We start from the raw sequence: 4,533 nt of genomic DNA, 5'->3' as shown, positions 1-4,533 counted from the left end.
TATATAATTTTTAGAAGGGTCTACAGGGTGCTCATTATCTCACTACTAGATTGGACTCATAGTGATCCACCTGTTTACAACCTACTAAGAGCTGGGATTACAGGTATGAGCCACCACACCCAGTCTCAATTGCCATCTCAGTGTGCCCTGGGGGTGGGGCCAGCACGGCAGGCCCAGGGATCGAAACTCCAGCCCCTGTGCCTGCTTGCAGGCACTTTAATCCGCTGAGCTATTTGGCTGGCCCTTTACTAGTCATTTGAAGTAGTGGAGAAATGAACTCCAGTAAGCTGCTCAGCAGTTTCCCTCACTTAGCACTAAAGATGGGCATTGTTAGAACAACATGTAATGTTATTTTTATATGTTGTCATCTTTCCTGTATCTGTTCTAAGCTCATACTCTTAAAATGTATAAGGTTAAAGCACAATGAGCTGCTTCCTTGGCTTGGCCCAGTCTTGACTATTCACGCCTAATCAGGCTCCATTTGGCGGTTGTCATTAGTTCCGACTTTGCCGGCAACTCAAGAGTTGTACAATACACTGAGGTGTGGGTTGTCCTCAAACTTTAATCTTACACAACAGAAGTTTTGCCAAGTATGTGGCACTGATGGCGATAGTTCTATAATACTTGGGACAATGCACATTTTATAGGTGGCATTATGAAGGATAATTGGGGGTGCAGAGGAAACGCACCCTTGTCCAGTGATGGTGACAATCGATTGGGTCACATGCTCCAGGGCGCTCAAGTGCAGTCTGCCTGCAAAGAAGCACTTGGGTTGCCACCGATCTACAGGTCGTGGTGGACCTGTGACTCTCAGCTGCAGCGGTAGCACCCGCAGTTATGCCCATTAGGTGGACATGAAAAGCCTATTCTCAAAGGCTATTTTTCTTAGAAGTTCGTGGCTCCATCTTTGCAACAGAAATGAGCTGAGTGGCAAAGATAACCAATCTTTATCTTTGTAAAAATGCTGTAAGTTAAACTCTGCAGATGGCATGGTTTTCCCAGGACACTGAATACTTTGACTGATAATATCTGTTGGCAGAAAGATGGAAAATGGTCCTTATTAGGCAACTAAGATCTACTTTTCCTACACCTCTGGGAACAGAAAAGGAAGAATGTGCTTTGTTTTTGCTTCTTATGGCATATGTTGCCCAGATTTCAGGAGGATCTTTTAGAAAACGTATGGGAATTTGAGGGACTATGGATCAAACTCTTCATAAGGGAGTCAGAAAAATGGTATTGTGGGTATAGACATGAGGTGGGCAGTGAGAACACAATGCTGTGAATGGTATGCTGTAACAAGGAGAAAGTCATGTGAATCCTCAGATACTCAGTTTTCCGCATCTATAACATGGGCACAGCAGTAATGCCTGACACAGTGTGGTCATCATTTTTTGGGTAGCAAGCATGCTTTCATTTCAGAAAAAAAGGGCTAATCCTGGGTTGATTTTAATACTAGGAGCACAGACAAATATTCCAATAAAGGTTCCATGAAATTCCTTTTGCAGTGACCTAGACTGATGTCCCTTTGTGTCGAGGGTCATAGAATATCTGGCTGACCACTGATCAGAGATGTTTAATTTCTCTGAACCTCTTCTATAACATGGGGACCATCATAGATACTTGGGAGAATTTTGTGATAAACATTCCAGATAATTCAGATAAACTGTGCAGTACATAGTTAGAACTCAGTGGGTAAAAACAGGGACTGACATTTGTTAAGGGATCATGATGTCCGTGGTACTGTGCTACATATGTCCTATCCCCATGGACGCTTGAGGAACTCCATGAGGGAAGTTCGCTATACTAACCATTTTACCAACAAAGAAATGGAGGTGGCCAGTGAGTTGTAAAGCCAGGTCTTGAATACAAGCAGCTGCACACTCTTACCCACTCAGCTAAACTGCTTCTCCAAATGAGAGATGATGGGCATGGAATGTCCCTGCTGTGCGCGGTGCTGTCATGCGTGCCTGGGGGAGCCTGGCATGTGGGCAGAGCTGGGCTGCTAGGGCCTGTCTGGGGCCCGTTCCCGCTTGCACCCTCTGCATGTTTGTCTCTCGTCCCTCCTTCCTGTGCAGAGCCAAGAACACTTAGCTGTATTCTTCTGCTCTTCTTGGTGTAGAGCATGAGGGTGGGACACTAGCAACACTTGAGAGAATTAGAAAGTAAAAGATGGGGTGAGATTTTCATCAAAGCTACAGGAAAGAAGTAAAATCACAATGGGACTCCTATCCAATCTTGAGAATGTAGGGACCAGACCAGATGGACTAGGCTGTTCAGGGACCTTCTTTCATTCATGGATCCACGTTTCAATTTGGAAGCTTCTGGAAGTTTTGGTAAAATGGCAGCTGATAAGAATTACTTCGTATGGATTTGCCAACTTGGTTTTCAGTAAAAAATAAATTAACTTGACTGGAGTTTGGTGGGTTAATTACTTTCCCAAAAGTAAAAAGTTACTTCATGGTTAGCACAGGATTGAAGATCAGCTTTTATTTCTTAATAGCAAATTAATCATTTCTCTTTGAAAGGCACAGAGAATTGGGAGAGAAAGAAAGGAAAAGTGAAGGTAAAAGATCTCATTATTCATAACTGTATTTTTTTTGAGAAGAAGAGCACAATATATTGGAGAAGAAATGCATGTAAAACATATGAATTAAGAATTCCACAAACTATCATGTATAATTCACCATGCTATATTGTGGGTTTTGCTTTATTATGCTTTTATTCTGGCTGTCAGTGTGAATCAATATTGTATTTTAAAAATTATTTTCATGGAGAGGACATACTTGATGTATAATCATAGTTTAGCTTGTTCCCTAAACTAATTTCCTTTTCTCCTGAATTACTCTATGTCAAAGGCATTGAATTACTCTGCATGATGCTTTATACTTTGCTTCAGCGTCCAGTTAAATTAGTGCAGAATCAGTATCCTTGTTGCTAGAAAGCACGAAATAATTTTGACATGCTGTGTTTCTAGCTGACCTTTAATTCTTTTCTAACAGCAGACGTTAACGGACAGTTTGTCAAATATCTTTTCTTTTAAAACATGTTTTGGAATTCTCATGCACATCTAGCAAAAGAAAGTCTCTATCATTCCTCAAAAAACCCCTTCTGCACATTCTTTTAGGGAGCTGGAATGATCATGCAGCCCTGGCTAAGTCTGAGAAGGGCTGTTTTCCTCCTTGTCTTTCTGCATCATCAGCCATGTGTGATATGTAACAGGAAAGTGTTCTTTCAAAGGCTAATAATTAAAGGACAACTTATTCAAAACAAAAATGAGGACATCTGCATTTTGAACAAAGCATAAAGGGCAAAGCAAGCACAAATGTTGAAAAATAATACACACCAAAAACCTGTAAATACTGCCTTTAAATTATAAATCATTGCATTGAAGCAGGTTTCAATTCTTTTTCAGCAGAAGTCTGCTATCAACCTTAGACCCCTAATACCTTCAAATCTCCTTCCTAGGAGCTCCCCAATGGCCCAGAATCAAGACCTTTTCCAGGTAGCGGAGGGTTATAAGGAGGTATAAAGAGGATGCATTAAATCCTGCTTGAAAAAGCCTTGGAAAGTGATACTATAATCCACTTTTAAGCAGAGCAACTTAACTAAAGGAAAATCTCCAGACCCATTAATCACAAATTACAAAAAAACCCAAACAACAACAACAACAAAAAAAAAAAACCAGTATATGTACTTAGAGAAACAAATTACAAGGAAGAATTCACCACACCACACTTCTCACTGTCACATTTTCACGTTTGAAGCAGATATCCTCTGTCCTTTAGAGCAGAACATCAAGACTCACAGGGGCTTAATGCTTATAGTCATCTTTGTCTTTCACTTTCTCTCAACAGCCCTCTGGGCATTCTTTTGGTTTTCCTCTAGATACCCAGATCCAACATCAAGAAGTCAAACAAGAGAAAAGTTAGCTGAAATCACTTTACCTGTGCACTGACTCCGGCTGGTAGCAAAGGCAGTCCCCAGAGTGGCTCCTGTTGCTTTCATTTTGCTGTGGCCGGGGCTGGTCATCCTGTTAATAATGGTTTTATGACCGCCCACTGGAAAAAAAAAATCACTTGCCTGGCTCTTCCCCCAAGAGACGGTTCAAGTAAGCATTGAACTTGGGCAGATTAGCCCTTGGAATGTGCTGCTGCTTCGGGATTAGCCTCACTAAGAATCCCATGGACATCCCCCTCCGTCCTCAAACACTGCTTGATTTGAACATCTAATCTGACGCCAGAAGAAAAACAAATCCCCGGAGAGATCAGATTTAACTGGCACAAGTCCGAACAGGCTGCCCCCCTTCTTTTTCCATTTCCAGAGAGAAAGCTTGTGAAAGTGTGATAAGGTGTTCCGAGTTCTGAAAGTTCAACTTTGGAAAGCAAATCCTTCTAAAGAAACAGTGCATGAATACTCCAAGTGGTTTGAACACACAAGCCGTATTGTTCCCCTCGCCACAAAGAATGGAATGATAGCATTTCTTTAAAGAGGAACTGCAAAATACTCAGTGTTTCAAAAGAATATTTGCTCCCT

At 41.5% G+C, this 4,533-nt stretch overlaps 1 protein-coding gene across 9 annotated transcripts in view; it reads right to left on the bottom strand.

Annotated features, from left to right (window-relative positions):
• Trpm3 (transient receptor potential cation channel subfamily M member 3) overlaps positions 1–4,179 on the bottom strand; it is a 333,483-nt gene extending 329,304 nt beyond the window's left edge. For 7 of the 9 annotated variants that reach the window (XM_004637157.2, XM_023721897.1, XM_023721896.1 and 4 more), the window contains exon 1: positions 3,945–4,179. The gene's annotated coding sequence lies outside the window, so the exon portion shown is untranslated. The remainder of the gene's footprint in view (positions 1–3,944) is intronic. The other 2 variants (XM_023721895.1, XM_023721902.1) reach the window with 2 other exon arrangements.
• Positions 4,180–4,533: the final 354 nt, after the last annotated feature.

The sequence above is a fragment of the Octodon degus genome, unplaced genomic scaffold, assembly GCF_000260255.1.
Source record: "Octodon degus isolate 3935 unplaced genomic scaffold, OctDeg1.0 scaffold00087, whole genome shotgun sequence".
Taxonomy (NCBI): Eukaryota; Metazoa; Chordata; class Mammalia; order Rodentia; family Octodontidae; genus Octodon; species Octodon degus.
The sequence above is the reverse complement of the archived record's forward strand: the minus strand, read 5'-3'. Positions and strand labels throughout refer to the sequence as shown.